The sequence below is a fragment of the Nicotiana tabacum genome, chromosome 6 (assembly GCF_000715075.1).
Source record: "Nicotiana tabacum cultivar K326 chromosome 6, ASM71507v2, whole genome shotgun sequence".
In the NCBI taxonomy this organism is placed as follows: domain Eukaryota; kingdom Viridiplantae; phylum Streptophyta; class Magnoliopsida; order Solanales; family Solanaceae; genus Nicotiana; species Nicotiana tabacum.
This window is the reverse complement of record NC_134085.1, coordinates 169,115,950-169,135,162: the sequence shown is the minus strand read 5'-3', so window position 1 is coordinate 169,135,162 and position 19,213 is coordinate 169,115,950. Positions and strand designations below refer to the sequence as shown.

The following is a 19,213-nucleotide window of genomic DNA, read 5'->3' as shown; positions in this document are numbered from 1 at the left end:
TCTCCAACCCCTAGTTGATTTTGTTTTAGACATATGGTCTCCACTCCCTAGTCGCCTTTCCAACATGGGGTCTACAATCCCTAGTTTAGTTTATTTTTGACATAGGGTCTCCACTCCCTAGTCTCTTTTCCGACATAGGGTCTCCACTCCCTAATCGAGTTGATCTTAAATGAAGGATACACTATCCCAATGAATTATGTTTTCCTAGGGTACATCAATCCCGATCTTTTATTGCTTTCAATAATGAAGTAGTATAGAGTTTTGTTACAAATAACTCACGAAATTTTTCTAGTGAAAACTGGGGTAGAAGAATGTCGTTCGTTCGTATGTTTTGGTGTCTGAGCAGGTTTATACCTCGAGGCACAGGTTTCAAGATGACCAAAAGAAGTCTCAATCCAAAATAAAGAAAATAAAATGAAAGAAGTGAATCCAAAGTGCAGAAGCGGAGAAAAGATGTGGACTGCTCAAGATATGGTTGAAGTCACGAGCACTGCAGTCCACGTTTTCATCAGAAGAAGCCGTAGAAGAATGAACTAGCACCTGCAGCTAGTAGGCATCAAGGTTTAAATTAAAAGTCTGCATGAAGAACCTTTGAAGACTTAAAAAGACTTATAGATAGCAATCTTGTAACTCATAGTTGATAGGCTTGTTTAGTTCTTTTAGATTTAGATTTTGATGTAGTAACGAGACCGCGGACCGGAGCCTCGATGGAACCTCACTCGACTCTTGAACTCATCATTCCATTGATCTCTTTGAACTACACGTGGCCTTTATAGCCAAAGATATACAGGCAGCTCAGATACCAAGGCTTGGTCACAATCTTTTTACCCATTTTTAATTTCTTTTGAACAAGTATTGGGTAAGAAATCAATTACGTCGCTTACTTATTTCTTTGCTCAAAAACTCTTTGAGTTTCCAACCAAAGAGGGGCAGCTATAACACGTAATTTTTGACCAGTGCGATTTTTAATGATTATATTCGTAGTATTTTTAATGTTTATTTGAGTTTATAGATATTTTTATCTTCAATTTTAGTTTTAAAATATAAAATTGAAAACTCAAAAATAGTTTTATTTTTTCTGTTTAATTCAGGTATTAGGTAGTTTTAGAAAGATAATATTTTTAACCCATTTTTATTTTAGTATGATCCTTGAAAATACTAAAAAAATATTTTCACAATATAATATTATTTATTTTAATAAATTAGAGTTAGTTTTGCATTCTAAAGTATAGATTTTACATTATTTGTAGAAGAAAGATTAAGATTTTGGATTGGAAAGGCCCAATTTTGGATAGCCCATAACCCCCTTTAACCTAACTCCTCCTCCTCATTCTAAAAGGACTTAACCTAATTCCTAAAAGAAAATGGCAGAATCCCTTAAAAACGGGAACCATCTCTTTCTATCCAAAAACTAGACCAGCGGCCACTTTTAATCTCCTAAGAGCAAGAGGCGCATCAACTGGAGAGAAAGCAGAAATCTTCTTTGTTTTCCAGCAACAAAAATACTATTTTCCACCATTAAAGGAGCCTTCTTACTCAACTGAAATCCAATAGCTTTTCTCCATGGAAGCTGCCTCAAACTCCAACACCAAAATACCTCAAACTTTAGCTACAAAATCTATTAAACTCCCACAAAAATCAGCGAAAAGCAGCCCCCAAAAACGCTTCTAGTTCCAGCACCACAACTCCACTTTTCTCCCTCATTTCAGCTCCAAAACCCACCTGAAACAACTCCCAAAAATCAGCCAAGAATGACTTCAAAAGCTGCTAAAAAATAGCATCAAATCTAGCTAAAAAACCTCCGAAAATCAGCTCTAAAATCGACAAAAATGCAGCTGAAGAATAGCTTCAACACAGTCCAAATTCCAACCTAAACAGCGCCCTAAAAGAGTTCCGTAAATGCAGCAAAGTCTCGATTCTGTTTCATCATGTTGAACGGGGTTCAGTCGAGCTCTAATCATGGGTTCCGATTGAAGTTACCGGCAAATATTTCGGTTAAAATCGACAAGCTGCTGTAATTCGAGTTTAGATCTATCAATACAAAGGTCCACTCTTTTTCTTGTCTAATATTTCAATTGTGATTATATCTCATGTCTTGTTTTGTTAAAGTTTTTCATGCCTTGAATGTGTTTGTTCTTAATTTCGCTCTTGATTGATAATTGGTCCTTTCCTGAGTTGAAGTTTATTTAAGATTTTCAAATAGCCAAATTGTTGTGATAGGCCAAAGCAGGGAAACCTTTAAGTGGGGTTGCAAGTGTTTGAGCTCATAAATAAGGAGAAATTGATCATTTAGTGATATTGTTTTTTTTTTGGTTTATTTATTCTTTCATTGTATTAGTCTCCTGGTTAAGCATGCTTAATAAGGTACATATGGATACTAATTAATGTGACGTGGAGTTTGTTTGACAACTAAAAAATATATTGGCTGATTGATTTGGCTTGAAACAAGTTAGTCGACCTTTGTTCCTTAATAGTAATTTGTTTCGCCAAAACAATTACAAATAGCTAAATCATAGTGTGATCTCCAATCATTACATATCCATAAGTCATGGCTCACAGTTGATCCCAAATTAACGACAAAGTATTAATATTCGTAGTTTGTTTTAAGCGCGGTTAATAAATTATCGTGACTATGGGTACGGTTCCCGTGGCATAGTCATGATACATAATCCCCAATTCGAGTGTGTGTTTCAGTGACTCGACCATAACTTCAAATCAATAAATAATAAAATAAACATGTTGTAAATCGCAGGTGCGTTTCACGTGACGCGATTCATAATATGTACAAAAATAATAAGCGCGCGATATCGCGAGTTATTTAAATAAATTCCATAAATACTAAAATGGTTAATTGATTAATTAAAAGCAGTTGGAAGGTAAAAATCATAATAGGTTTAAAACATGAAATAAATTAGATAATTAGGCCAGTTATTAATAGTTGAGTGACCGTGCTAAAACCACGGAACTTGGGAGTACCTCACACCTTCTCTCAGGCTAACAGAATTCCTTACCCAGTCTTCTGGTTTCGCGAACTTCAAAACATAGTCAAATTTCCTCGATTTGGGACTTAAAATAAACTTGTGACTTAGGACACTATAACAACAATTCCAAGTGGAGACTCTGAAATTAAATAAAAAATCTCATTTCGATTTATGTTATTTAAATTGGAAAAATGCCATATCCCCTTGGGATAATGTGACGACTCAGCCAGTCATCTCATGAGTTACCGCTCCATTTTTCCCCATTTCTGCTTCTTTATGCTTTATTTATCCGTGTTATGTGGTATCGGGTTGGTCGGATCGAATCCGGAATGGTTTTGGTAAGGTTTGAGACACTTAGTCTCTAAAAGCAGCTTTAGAGTTAGAAAAGTCAACCGAGAGTTGACTTATTGGTAAATGACCTTGGAATGTCAATTTTATGGCCCGGATAGCTTTGTTAGGTGTTTTGGGACTTAGGAGTGTATCCGGAATATTTTTGTGATGTCCGGTGTAGAATTAGGCTTGAATTGGCGAAAGTTAGTTTTTGGCGGTTTCCAGTCGGCAGTGAAAAATAGGATATCGGGGTCGGAATGGAGTTCCGATAGTTGCAACAGGTTCATAATGTCATTTTGGATATGTCTGCAAAATTTCAGGTCAATCGGGGCTGTTTTGGATAGTTTTGGCGTCGTTGGTGGAATTTAGGAATTTCAAAGTTCATAGACTTGAATTTGATATGATTTTGGTGTTTTGATGTTGTTTTTGGCGTTTCGAAGGCTCGAATAAGTTCGAATGATGTTATGGGATGTATTGGTATATTTGTTGAGATTTCCGAGGGCCTCGGGTGGATCTCGAAAGGTTAACGGATCAATTTAGACTAGAAGAAAAGTTGTTGTATTTTTTCACAATAGCATGAACAGTAACTCGGGTGAACAGTAACTCGGGTGAACAATATTCAGGTGAATAGTAAAACGCGTAAACAGTATTTAAATAAAGGCCAAATACATACAAAGACCCTTAAACTTGGCACAAAATTTCATTTTTGCACCTTATCTCAAGCATGTTCCAATTGGGCGCCTCATGTACTCTTAAACTGTGTCATTTAAACCCCTCTTGACTTGCCAACAAAAAATATTGGATGCGTGAACTATACGTGCGTGATGTGGCAAAAAGGTCAAATGAAAACAAGCCAAGTGGCTTTGAGTAAAATTTCTGAGCTAAAAAGAACACTATTTTGAAACAGCCCATGAACCCCACGACCCTTTTGTTGCCATTATGTCATTTCTTCCCGGAATCCCTCTCCTCCATAGAACCCCTCACCATTTCCAGACCAGCTTCTCCCACTCCCCCGTGTACACATCTATTTTGCCTTAAAGACTGCTGGATTGTCCAGGGCGATGAGTATTTAAACTTCAGGAGAAAATTTAAACAAAAAGGGAATATGTTGCACTTGGGTTTGGTTTTAGTTCAGTCTTTGAAAAACTAGTTTTGGAGAAATAAAGAAAATAATGAATGTTAAGACTAGATTTTGAGAACGATTTGTTAAATGTACGAGTTAGTTTTTTTTAAAATCTATATTTACATTAGATTGTTTAGTTCTCCAAAAGCATTTACACTCAATCTTGAAATTCCAAACTTTATTCATGCTTCTGATTTTGGTTCTTGAAAATATTTAGAGTACAGTTTTACTTTATGACACGAAATTATCACATCATTATTTAATCGGAAAATGTCCAATAATATCCTTAAACTATTGGATATAGCTCAATTTTGTCCTCCGTTAGCAAATTGGGCCATTAATATCCCTCATGTTAGCAAACTGGACCAATAATGCCTTCATTTTAACGGCAGTCCACATAAACCTTCTCAAAGGCATTAATTAGCTGATGTGGCATCCACATAAGTGGATCTCACTTAAGCCTGCTCCAATAACTCATTAGCCCATAAAACAAATACTCAGTTATCAATCAAATATTACTGGACCTTTTCCCATTTTCCCATCATGAAATATAAGATCAAACATAACAAATAAGCCTGATCATGAAATCGCAAATCAAAATTGCAGAAAAAAAGAATGAAAAACAACAACAAAAAGAAGAATAATCAATCAAAATCCAGAGAAAAATAAGAACAAAAATTTCAGACCCAAATGCTACAGTATCATCATCTTCAGAAGAAGAGGAACAAGAAAAGAGACCATCAAAAAAGAAGCCAAAGCTCACTGTTCATGAAAACTTTCAAGGTAAGGTAAAGACTAGGTGCGAAAAAGAAAATAGGGAGAATATTGTGCTGAATTTAGAAACTCATTTAACAATTGAAAAATGTCCAATAATATTTGATTGATAACTGGGTATTTGTTTTATGGGCTAATGGGTTATTGGAGCAGGCTTAAGAGAGATCCGCTTATGTGGAAGCCACGTGGATGCCATGTCAGCTAATTAATGCCTTTGAGAAGGCTTATGTGGACTGTCACTAAAATGAAGGCATTATTGGTCCAGTTTGCTAACGTGAGGGATATTAATGACCCAGTTTGTTAACGGAGGACAAAATTGAGCTATATCCAATAATTCAAGGATATTATTGCACCTTTTTCGTTATTTAATGAACATTACTGTATAAAAAGATTAATGAAGATTTTCCAGCAATGAATCTGGGAAGATGAAGTATAATGAAGGTGATCTTTTTTATGAGAAATTATAGAAAAATATATTTATGAGAAAATATATGGAAATTTGTTAGGAAATTATTGGTGGAAACATGAAGTGGAAGAGAGGAAGGTGATGGAAGTTGTCAAAATATTTGCCGGACTTCAATGTGTAGCGAGCACATCATGCCACATCATCATGAAAAGAATCCAAGTTTAGGCAAAAGAGTAACTTAGCAAACCATTTCACGCGCTAAAAATATGGGTAAAACACGCATCATGCCACATCAGCAATGCGAGTTTAAATGACACAGTTTGAGCATACATAAGGTGCCTAATAGGAACATGCTGGAGATAAGGTGTCAAAATGAAATTTCGGGCAATGTTCAGGGGTCTGTGTATGTATTTGGCCTTAAATAAACCCTCTGCGACTATTAAACCCTTTTACACCATTTTTGAACGGGAAAAGAGCTTTGAGGCGATTTTGAAGAGAGGAAATCATTGTTCTTCATTGAGATAAGGAATTTGGACCCTAAAACTCGATTATTTGTGATTAAGGAATAAAATATCAGTGTTTAATTCATGAAAATCAGTAGAAAATGGTGGAGTTAAGGTTTGAGATTATGAGACCTTCTAGGGATGATTTGAGGGGTCAAACGAACTCCGATTTTTGAGTTCTTTATATGTACGGACTCGTGAGATGATGAAGAACATTTTTGTATAAAGTTTTGTCAGTTCCGGTATGCAATCCTGGGGGTCAGGTTTTGACTGATTTCGGGTTTTGTGCTTAAAATCGATATTTTTCAATTGGAATTCATTCGTTTAGCATAATTTGATGATAAAAATCTAAACTTGGTAGATTTGGAGCACTCGGAAATTGGTTCGAGAGGCAAGCATATTGCAGAGTAGCTTTTCGGGCTAGTTCGAGGTGAGTAATGATTTTAAATGTTGTTCTGAGGGTATGAAACCCCGGATTACACAACGTTCGGCTGTGTTAAGGTGACACACACGCTAGATAACGAGTGTGGGGTCGTGCACCGTTGGGGATTGCGACTTAGTCCATCCCGAATGACTATTTTTATGTATATTTGGTAGCTAATTATTTGATATTATTATACTTTGGGCTAAATGTCATATTTGGGGTTCGTGCCAACTGTTTGAACCCTTAAGGGATTGTTAATGATATTTTCCTCACTGTTTGATTTTATACTTATGCTCAGTCATGCCATATTTTGCTGTTTTCAAAACTCAGCTATGTTAATCGGTTTTAAACACCTTAAATGATATTTTAAAGATATTTTGAGTTGAGCTTCATATTTTACTGATGCCCGAGGGGCTTATGAGATTCTGACTGAGTAAGGCCGAGGGCCTGTATTGTGAGGATACTTTTGGTTCGGGCTGCATGCCACAGCAGTGATATACTGATTATGATAATGAGGTCGAGGGCTTGAGATTGTACGCCACGAGGTGGCTTGATGTTGATATGAGGCCAAGAGCTTGTTTATGATGCCACGAGATGGCTTGATATTGTGCTTGGGCCGTAAGGGGCCCCTCCAGGAGTCTGCACACCCCTAGTGAGCGCGGGTACCCATTGTGACATGAGATATAGCCTGAGGGGCTGGTATTGTTCTGTGATATTGCCCGAGGGGTTGATTTGATGTTATTGTGCTCAAGGGGCAGTTCTTATGTGTTTACCATTCCTAGTTGTTTTTCCTATCTATTGTTGACTGCTTAAAAAATGTTTTATGAGATTTCATGGTTAAATTGTTTTACTAATTTTGTTATGCCTCTGATAGCTAAATGTTGTGTTTAACGTGATTTTATATCGTTCAGTCTTTATTTATTCTTATTACTCACTGAGTTTGAAGTACTCACTTTACTCCCAGCACCTCTGTATGCAAATTCGGGCACTACAGGTACTACTACTGAGGGTGGATAGTTCCAGCAGATCTTCGGAGGTTTACTAGGTAGCTGCTTGGAGATTCGCAGCCCAGTGCAACCTCCCTCTATCTTATTTCCTTTCTGATTCAGTTATTTAGTAGTGGAGTAGACTTTCAGATTTGTAGTATTGTTTTAGATGCTCATGACTGGTGACACCCCAATGTAGTTATTATTTTAATTGCTTAAAAAGAATTGGGTGTTGTGTCGGCTGGCCTTGTCTTCACGAGAGGCGCCATCACGACCGGGTTCGGGTTTAGGTTCGTGACAAGTTGGTACTAGAGCCAAGTTTACATAGGTCTCACAAGTCATGAGCAGGTTTAGTAGAGTCTCGTGGATCAGTACGGAGACATCTGTATTTATCCTCTAGAGGCTGCAGAACCTTTAGGAAAACTTTACATTCTTGAATTCTTATCGTGCGTCCTTGATTCAGCTTGAAATGTAACTCTTTGAAATCCTTCCACGTGTTCGTATGCGCGCATGAGCGCTTAGTACTAGATGTACATCGATGGCTTGTGATTCCCTGATCGAGGGGCGAGATATGATCTCTTTGTGTTGATGTTAGGCCAGTCTGGAGGACTCGAGATCGGATTTTTGCCTATAGCTTGAGCCTTGAGCTATTGAGTGTGTGAGCGCGTGTTTCTGGATCTATATATGTTGTTGTGCCCCTATTGAGGGAAGTAATGACTGGATAGTTATGTGATGAGTATGTTATGACTACGAGATGTATTTATATGATTTGGAAGCGACAAGAAGGGTCTGCTAGAGGATAAAAGAACTATCAGGTGTTTGATTTCCATCCTGATTTGAGGTATAGCCCCGAGTTATGGGGGTGTGAAGAATCTTTTCATGTTTCCTAGCTGGGATGAAGTAAATTTCATGTTGCGGTATAAGTTTAGACTTAGGAAGATTAAGTGACTGCGTAAAGTTTATGACGGTGGAAGGTATACAGAAATGCTAGTTTGAGGCAAAGCAGGTGGGTTATCTCATACGGAGTGTTCTGAAGTTGTGTAACCATTATGTTGTCTGATAGAAGATCTCATTTACAAGTGAAAGGTATGTGTTGCAACTTAAATTTTGGTCGCTTAAGAGAGTGGGTTTAACTGTTGCGAGAGTGAATGCGAGATTGTCAGAAGATTTAAAGTACTAGATGGTCGGTGTTTCATAAACTTATGAAGGGTTGAGTTTAATCTCACTGGTATTATGGCAATAATAGAGTATAAGCATTATGAATTATTATGTGTGTTTTGATCTTTGGCTTCGAGCCAAGTGGGGGAGTGTGCTATTGATTAGTTAACTGCACGGTTATGTGCTACGTGGTTCCAGTTGAGGTGTACGGGTAAATCAGTTATAGCTTACGGAGATTGAAACCGAGGATGGCTCGAGTAAAGGAAAATTTTTGAATAAGTTAAGGTTATATCATGCTTCATAGGTGTGTGAGAATCATGGAATGTCTTGAGTTTTTATTGATAAAGAATGCTCGATGCATAGAAAAGAAAATGGCTTGGTTGCATTAAGGTGAGGTTACATTCTGCGGTGTCAGAATGCAAATAAGGCACAGGTTGTTCGGTTCATTGGATCAGGCTAATTGCAGTTTAAGTAGAGTGGATGACTCTAGAGAATATTTCTAATGTGTTCAAGATTTTACATGCAACGACTGGGGGATTTTCAAGTTGTACATTTGGATAGAAACTGAGGTTTGCATTTGGAAGGTGTCAAGGCTTGTGTATTTTGATATAAATTAGGGAATTCTATATACATCAGCATCAGAAAGGTGAAGGCCACGAATTTAGATGCACAGGAAGTCTCTTTAGAGTAAAGTATTTCGAATGTGGTGTTGTTGAGGATATTTAAGAGAGTATTCAGCAGGTTATGAACCTTAGACGGTGTGGCTTTATGCTTGGGTCTCGTGTGGCGAGTCTGGGTCTAGGATTGTAGTGTTATAGCAAAAAGAAGCATCAAGTTGAAGGTAAATTAGAAGGAACCTGGATAGATGAGATAGTTTGGTAGTAGGCCAGATCGGTATGGTAAGGATATGATTAGTTCCTTGGGTGCTTACGAGGTAATGAGTTTCTACAGGTGTTTGCAGCAATGCTCTTGGGTTTAGTGGCATGCGTAGCTTGGTTGAGTTAGAAGGATTTAGTCCTGACAGGTTGGGTTTTGTGCAAATGGGAGTCGGGGAGTTTTGATGATTTCTACCACCGATAGAGGTATATATTTTCCACGAGCGTGAGGAGTATAGGATGTATAGTGATTTTCTTCCAGATGGGCTCAATGGAAAGTTCTTGGTTGGTGCAGTACATAATTGCTTGTGGCTCAAAAGGGATATGAAGTTCTCATGTTATCCTAGGATGGTATAGTATATACGGTACGTTGTCGAGGATTGAGATTGCATGTGTAAGGTTACAGTTCAGTTCTGAAAGGAAGGTCATAAAACTCTTAGGTAGTGGGAAGCTTCATATGATTAGGGAAATGATCTTTAGATAATTAAGGAAATGGTATTGCTAATTGGAGTGATTTGGCGAGGGTATATGTTTCAGAAAAGGCAATGTGATTAAGTTGATGGTACTTCGGGAGTATTGCGACACTTCTTGTTAGATCGACTGCCGATATTCGAGTTTGCTTGGTGGCACAGAAGAATTTTAGAGTATCTCTCGTGGAATGATTGGGTATTGGAGGTGTGGTATGTATTCGGACGGTGGAATTGGGATCGGATTTGGTGATTCATGTGCCATATGGATTTGGAGACGGGAAGTTCTCATATTCAGGCTATGTTGTAGTTGTGGGTCATGTGTATCGGCACTGTTTAGTGACTATCAGGGTTTGGAGACCCGAGTGGATCTTTTGTTGCTCGTTATGTTAGATTTTGGATGTGATATCGGGTATAGACTGGTTGTCTCAACATTGTGTCATTCTGGGCGATTGTGCTAAAGCGGTGATGTTGGCTATGACGGGAATGCCACGGATTGAGTGGTGAGATTCGACGGATTTCATGTTCTAGTAGGGTGGTTTTATATTTCGATGACCCAACGGATGGCTGGGAAGGATTGCCTTCCTTATTTGGGCTCTTGTGATGGATGTCAATGTAGAGGCTCCTCATATTGATTCAGTTCTAGTGATGAGCAACTTTTTCGGATGTGTTTCCTGCTGTCGGGCATGTCGTTGGGCAAAGTTGTTGATTTTGGTATTGATTTGGTGTTGGGCACCGTATCGTATGGCACCGCAGAGTTAAAGGATTTGAAGGAGCAGTTTCAGGGTTCCTTGATATAGGGGTTCATTGGCAGGCCAATGTGGATGTGTGTTCTAACTTGAGTCGGCTTGGTTGGCTCCGAGTTGTTTGTTGAAGGATGGGTTGATTCGATTGTTATTGAGCTTATTAGTAATCTGGGGAGATCTATGAGTTACCTTTCCGTGTCGCGAGGCATTGGGATTCATTGGTTATAGGCAGACGTGATGCGGTGTTATTAGGGGTCTCTCAGTGGAATTCGAGCGGGAAGAGTATTGAATATTGTTTGGCGGATGGCGCATCGGTTGTGTCCTTTCGAGTTGTGTAATGTTATGTCAATTGTTTCGCCGTGGTTATGATGATTTGCTTTGGTTCTATACATCAAATTGTGTGGCAGTCGATTTTGAGCATAGTGACTTGAGGTGTTTCACATGGACCAGCGTTTGGATAGGGTCGTGCATTGCAGCGAAGTTATGTGGAGGTATGATCCTTCGGGTTGAATTCGTGTGTTATGTTTTTACGAGGTGTGACGGGTTCTCAGCATGGTGATGTGGTACTAGTGAGCTTGCGGTATAGCTCTTTCAATTGAGTCATTTTCATAATTTGAGTATATTCGGGTTTTTGCTAATTGGTGTGCGGATTGCACAAGTTGCGGCTTTAGCCTGTATTGATGTGTCATGTCACCAGAGTAGTTGTGTTAGATTAGATGTGGTCGTTAAGATCTAGAATGAATACAAACGGATTCGGTTTCAGCGAGTTGATGGATAATATCGAGGTTCGGCTCAGAAATTACTATGGTCTTTGCCAAAGGAGAAGTGGCTTCATGAATGGTTGATATGAGAAATAGTTAAGGCTTACTGCGTGTTTCATTTGTTATTGGCAGTATGTGAAAGTGTTGGAATGAGACTTTAGTTGATAAGGGGTTTTCCACCGGTATTCGATCGTTGTATGCAGCTGTTGTGATTAGAAGTTATCGCTACAAGCATTGAGTTATGTGGTATATCACATAATTGTACCTGAGGTTGTAGGTATGGGTTATTACAGCTTGTTCAAGCTTATTCAGAGTATATGTATGAGATTTTGATCTTGTGGATGATTTTGGAAGTGGAAATGTGGTTCTAAGGTTTATGGGCTAGGTTGGATTCTGAAATTTCAGTTGCATTGTGTTATCGGACCTATATGAGATAGGGTGACATGGGATCACCCCCGGGTATGGGCATGGTAAGGTTATTCAGCGACTGGTTGGCTTTTGGAACAACTCTGGGCAAGTTCGAGGACGAACGTCTGTTTAATTTAGGGAGGATGTGACGACTCGACCAGTCTTCTCATGAGTTACCGCTCAGTTTTTCCCCATTTCTTCTTCTTTATGCTTTGCTTATCCATGTTATGTGGTATCGGGTTGGTCGGATCGAATCCGGAATGGGTTTGGTAAGGTTTGAGACACTTAGTCTCTAAAAGTAGCTTTAGAGTTAGAAAAGTCAACCGAGAGTTGAATTATTGGTAAACAACCTCGGAATGTGGATTTTATGGCTCGGATAGCTTCATTAGGTGATTTGGGACTTAGGAGTGTCCGGAATATTTTTGTCATGTCCGGTGTAGAATTAGGCTTGAATTGGCGAAAGTTAGTTTTTGGTGATTTTCGGTCGGCAGTGGAAAATAGGATATCGGGGTCGGAATGGAATTCCGATAGTTGGAACAGGTTCGTAATGTCATTTTGGATATGTCTGCAAAATTTCAGCTCAATCGGGGTTGTTTTGGATAGTTTCGGCATCGTTGGTGGAATTTAGGAATTTCAAGTTCATAAGCTTGAATTTGATATGATTTTGGTGTTTTGATGTTGTTTTGGGTGTTTCAAAGGCTCGAATAAGTTTGAATGATGTTATGGGACATGTTTGTATATTTGTTGAGATTTTCGAGGGCCTCGGGTGGATCTCGAAAGGTTAACGGATCAATTTAGACTAGAAGAAAAGTTGTTGTATTTTTTCACAGCAGCATGAACAGTAACTCAGGTGAATAGTAACTCGGGTGAATAGTACTCGGGTGAATAGCAAAATGCATAAACAGTATTTAAATAAACCCTCCGTGACCATTAAACCCTTTTACACCATTTTTGAACGGGAAAAGAGCTTTGAGGCGATTTTGAAGAGAGGAAATCATTGTTCTTCATTGAGGTAAGGATTTTGGACCCTAAAACTCGATTATTTGTGATTAAGAAACAAAATATCAGTGTTTAATTCATGAAAATCAATAGAAAAAGGTGGAGTTAGGGCTTGAGATTATGATACCTTCTAGGGATGATTTGAGGGGCCAAACGAACTCCAATTTCGAGTTCTTTATATGTACGGACTCGTGAGATGATGAAGAACATTTTGGTATAAAATTTGTCTAGTTCCGGGATGCGGTCCTGGGGGTCGGGTTTTCACTGATTTCGAGTTTTGTGCTTAAAATCGATATTTTTCAATTGGAATTCATTCGTTTAGCATAATTTGATGATAAAAATCTGAACTTGGTAGATTTGGAGCACTCGGAAGTTGGTTCGAGAGGCAAACGTGTTGCAGAGTAGCTTTTTGGGCTAGTTCGAGGTGAGTAATGATTTTAAATGTTGTTCTGAGAGTATGAAACCCCGGATTACATAACGTTCGGCTGTGTTGAGGTGACACACACGCTAGATGACAAGCGTGGGGTCGTGCACCGTTGGGGATTGCGACTTAGTCCATCCCGAATGACTATTTTTCTGTATATTTGGTAGCTAATTGTTTGATATTATTATACTTTGGGCTAAATATCATATTTGGGCTTCGTGCCAACTGTTTGAAACCTTAAGGGATTGTTAATGATATTTTCCTCACTATTTGATTTTATACTTATGCTTAGTCATACCCTATTTTATTGTTTTCAAAACTCAGCCATGTTAATTGGTTTAAGCACCTTAAATGATATTTTAAAGATATTTTGAGCTGAGCTTCATATTTTACTGATGCCCGAGGGGCTTATGAGATTCTGACTGAGTAAGGCCGAGGGCATGTATTGTGAGGATACTTTTAAGTCGGGTTACATGCCGCAACAATGATATACTGATTATGATAATGAGGTCGAGGGCCCGAGATTGTACGCCACGAGGTGGCTTGATATTGATATGAGGCCGAGAGCCTGTTTATGATGCCACGAGATGGCTTGATATTGTGCTTGGGCCGTAAGGGGCCCCTCCAGGAGTCTGCACATACCAAGTGAGCGCGAGTACCCATTGTGACATGAGATATAGCCCGAGGGGCTGGTATTGTTCTATGATATTGCCTGAGGGGCTGATTTGATATTATTGTGCCCGAGGGGCAGTTCTTATGTGTTTATCATTCCTAGTTATGTTTCCTATCTATTGTTGACTGCTTAAAAAGGTGTTTTTATGAGATTTCATTGTTAAATTGTGTTACTGATTTTGTTATGCCTCTGATAGCTAAATGTTGTGTTTAACATAATTTTATATCATTCCGTCTTCATTTATTCTTATTACTCACTGGGTTGGAAGTACTCACTTTACTCCTTGTACCTCTGTGTGCAAATTCGGGCGCTACAGGTCCTGCTATTGAGGGTGGATAGTTCCAGCAGATCTTCGGAGGTTTACTAAGTAGTTGCTTGGCGATTCGCAGCCCAGTGCAACCTCCCTCTATCTTATTTCCTTTTTGATTCAGTTATTTAGTAGTGGAGTAGACTTTCATATTTGTAGTATTGTTTTAGATGCTCGTGATTGGTGACACATCGATGTCGGGCTGTGTTGATTTTATTTCCGCAAATTGCACTGTTTTACTGCTTATTTGGGGATTTTATTCCTGCTTAAAGACTTAGCAGTTATTATTTTAATTGCTTAAAAAGAATTGGGTGTTGTGTCGGTTGGCCTTGTCTTCACAAGAGGCGCCATCATGATCGGGTTCAGGTTTAGGGTCGTGACAGATAAAGGAGGTGTGATAGTCACCACGACTATAAGGTGGCATTGAAAATAAGATTTAAGCTTTTGAGAGGCGACCACGAGAGGTAAGGCCACTTTTTCGAGGTGTGAATTACAAGTTTCTGCCCCATAAAGATTTTGCTAATATAATATATAGGAGATTGTGTACCTTCATCCTCCCGGACTAGAACAACACTTACCGCTACCTCCGAGACCGCTAAGTATATTAGCAAATGCTCGCCTTCCTCCAATTTTGATAGTAGCGTAGGGCTCGATAGATACCGTTTCAGGCCTTTTAGAGACTGTTGGCATCTGGATTCTATTCGAAGTTGTTCTTCTTCTTTAGAAGTGAGAAGAAGTGATGACATTTTTCTGAAGATCGGGAAATGAACCTGCTCAGAGAGATCAATCTTCCAGTTAGCCTTTGGACTTCTTTTACGCTTGTCAGCTGGTCTGGGATGTCCTCAATGGCTTTGATCTTATCAGGATTGACTTTGATCCCTCTTTGTGACACCAAGAAACCCAAGAATTTACCGGAGCTAACTCTGAACGCACATTTTTCGGGGTTGAGCTTCATGTTGTGCTTCATTAGGATGTCGACTATTTCCTAGAGATATTTTAAACGGTCACTTGCATTCAAAGACTTGGCTAGCATATCATCTATGTACACTTCCTTTGTTTTACATATTTGTTTTTCGAACATCTTGTTCACGAGTCTCTAATAAGTGGCTTCGCGTTTTTGACCCCCTAAGGACATAACATTATAACAATATATGCCAAAGTTTGTGTTGAACGAAGTTTTTCCTAATCCTCCAGGTTCATCTTAATTTAATTGTACCTGAAATAGGCATCAAGGAAACTCATTAACTCATGCCCGGCCATGGCATCGATCATTTGATCAATGTTTGGCAGTGGGAATGAGTCTTTCGGGCATATCTTATTCAAGTCCTTATAATTCAGAATTTATTATTTTTTTCGAAATAATAACTACATTAGCTAGCCAGTCGGGATATTTTACCTACCAGATTGAACCGATGTCAAGTAATCAAGTTACCTCTTCTTTGATAAACTTATTTCTGACCTTGGCTATCGAGCGTTTTTCTACCTTACCGATGGGATACTTAGGTCCAGGCTTAGCTTAAGCATGGCCACCTCCACCAGGATACCGGTCATATCTGTGTGCGACCATACGAAACAATCAACATTAATTTTAAGAAAATCAATAAATCTTTATATGAGCTCGGAGTTAAGGCCTGTCCCCAATGTGGAATTTTCTCTCCGGGAATTTTTTGAACAAGGCCACTTGTTCGAGTTCTTCCGTTGTGGATTTAGTTGCATCTGTCTCTTTCGATGCCTAAAAATATCTTGGTACCTGGTGGGGTTCCGACGACTCCTCTCCTTTGCCATCTTCAATTGGCTCGAGAGCAGGCATCGGTTCCTGTAATTACTATGCGTTGAGTTCCTTCCCTTTACTGCTGGAGACTGATACCGCGTTCATTTACCTTGCCGCCGGTTGATCCCCTCTTATTTGTTTGATTCCCTCTAGGTCGGAAATTTCAGCATTTGGTGTATGTTGATGGCACGACTTTCATCTCATGTAGCCATGGTCTACCGAGAATTATGTTGTAGCACATGTCATCATCCACTACTTCAAATAAGGTAGTTTTCATGAACCCTTCGGCATTCGGCGGCATCAAGATCTCCTTCCAGGTTGTTAAACTTACTAAGTTGAATCCGATGAGGAGTTTTCTTGCTGGAATGATGCTTCTGGTTAGCCTGGCTTGTTCCAATACTCTCCATTGAATGATGTTGGTTTAACTTCTTGGGTCCACCAAAATAAGTTTAATTTTAAAATCTAGAACGAAATTACCACGGTCAACCTTTCTATCGAAGGCGAACTAATCCACCAACCTAAGTCCCTTGCTATTGCGTCCTTTAGCCTTCTCGTAGGGCAAAAAACGCTCTTAGAAGACCGCCAACTTACATTAAAATCTTCTTTTGATTTATCTCCTATTTTTTTCTCGATCCCGACCTTTGGTTGTTACCGGGAACCTGAGCTGATCATCTCCTATCCTTATCTTTGATTCATAGCTTTTATGGACATCTGCCCATGTGGTTGCTTGGAACTCGAGCAAGCTTTCTTTCAGCTTCCAGGAAGCGTCGCAACTCCTCGGGTTCAACCCCTTAGTAAATGCCTCAGCTGTTCATTCATCTAGCAAGATCGATAACATCATCCTTTTTCTGGAACCTGATCACGAACTCGCGCAGCAATTCGAACTCTCCTTGCGAAATTCTAAATATGTCCGTCTTCCGGACCTGGACCTTCCTGGCGCCGGTATAGGCCTTGATGAAAGAATGCACGAGCATTTCAAAGGAATCGATCGAGTGCTCAGGTAGGAGCGAATACCATTTCAAGGCCCCCTCGTGAGGGTTTCTCCGAATTTCTTCAACGGGATAGACTCAATTTCATGTTGAGCCAATTCGTTTCCTTTCATCGTCATTGTATGAGTTGTGATGTGCTCTTGAAGGTTCAAAGTCCCATCATACTTTGGTATGTCCGACATTTTGAACCACTACGGAATCAATTTGAATAGCAATTGTGTGTGCTTCTTCGAGTCTGGGCCCTTCAATACTGGTCGTGCGCCCAGAATTTAAGTTGTTTGATTTGCGGGAGCACCGGGAGGAACATGGCCTCTTCTATTCGCATTGTTAGAGGCACCTAACAGTGCCTGCTTCAGTTTAATCATGGTCTGGTCTTGCCTTGAGAGATGGCCTTTGTTGCTCCTTCAAGATCCTTAGTGTTTCCACGACGTTCTCGTCATCAAAAGTTGTCTCCCGCACATGTCGGGGATAATGTCCTCCATGGACCGGAGTTGCGACGTCCTCCTCGTTGCGGGTGTCACTGATCAAACTCTCATGTTGAGGCAGATTCTCCTGCGCCTCAACGTTGTGTGTAATGTTGACATCATTAGCTATCATTTTTTTTTAATTTTTGCTATGAAACAAAGAATCAAACACATTAGTAATAAATGCAAGGATCAACTCAATTACGGAATTTTCCCATGGTGGGCATCAAATTATTTACCCGTAAAATAGTACAATTGAATTTATGGCGTAGTTTATAGACAAGCGAATCAATTTGATCCCAAAAACGATAAATGAATTCAATAAAATACAATACTTACCATTAAAATCGAGATAAAATAGCATATAGCTTGGTTCGGGGAGCAAGGCTTCTGAAGGAAGCAATAAGAATAGTATTAGACAGAAAATAAGGTAGTATTTAGCTTGGAATAGTATGTAACATAAGTTTGTCAGAGATTTTTTGTGTCTTATAGTGGTTGTAGTGGTTGTTGAAGCCACTATTTATAGCTATACCTAGGGAACGAGGTCCCAGGATCAAGCTTCTTAAATGACAATAATGGGGGGCTATTGATGAATATGTAACGGCAGGTCGTGAATGCCAAAATTTTTGTAACGGCTGCGTATTTAATATTGGGGAATATTCTTCATTGAATGTCATCTGGTGACAAGTATTCGTTTTCTCCCGTCGATAATGTTCTCATTTACCTGGTGCCAACCGAAGCTGTTATCCTCAGTCTTGGTTTTTACTCACTTATCTTTCGTCTGTCCCCACCCCCACCCCCCACCCAGGTCTTGGTTTTTACTCACTTATCTTTTGTCTGTCCCCACCCCCACCCCTCACCCAGTCCATGTGTCACTCTATCATTCGAGCATTTAATATGAACTGATTTTATCCTATACAAAAATTTTGTAAAATAAATACAGGAGTAGTATTATACTAAGTTCGCATGTCGTGTTGATAGTTTAGGTTGCATAAGAAAAAAAGAATCGCTATATAACTAAATGCAGCATTTTGTTGGAAATATTAAATAATCCATTTATTTAATTATATAGAATCTATGTGTTATTTTATGTAGGATATGAAGTGCAATAACAATAATATACTAGTAATGGAGGAATTAAACTATTTAAAAATAAAAATACGGTTTGAAAGTGAGTAATTCATATATAACAGTCGCCTCATTATTACGTGATTAGTATGAGTATTGGTACTTTATATTCAAAATAAAGAAAGTTGGTTTGGATAATTTATAGACATAAGACAAAATACGGTTTTAAAGTGAGTAATTCATATATAACCGTCGCCTCATTATTACGTGATTAGTATGAGTATTGGTACTTTATATTCAAAATAAAGAAAGCTGGTTTGGATAATTTATAGACATAAGATAATGGGATAATTATTATTTTGGGAAGTTAGTTGTTATTATTTTGTCCATCGATCGCTTTAGTGGTCTTATGAGCATATTACCATTGACTTTAAATAATTGGGGGTAATGTTGGGATTACGAAAAGTTATGAGGGATACAAATGTAAAATGATTGCTCAACCAAAATAACTTAAAAGCAAATTTTAGAATATTGCCAAACACTAAAAAAGAAAAAAAAAAGAAAAAAAACTAAAAG

General features: G+C 38.8%; 1 long non-coding RNA gene across 1 annotated transcript; it reads left to right on the top strand.

Moving 5' to 3' along the window:
• Nucleotides 1-1,326: 1,326 nt before the first annotated feature.
• On the top strand, nt 1,327-14,603 carry LOC107813485 (uncharacterized). The gene is made up of 4 exons (XR_012710929.1): nt 1,327-2,045; nt 6,479-6,547; nt 13,297-13,365; nt 14,355-14,603. It is a non-coding gene; the product is annotated as an uncharacterized LOC107813485 (long non-coding RNA).
• The last annotated feature ends 4,610 nt before the right edge of the window (nt 14,604-19,213 follow it).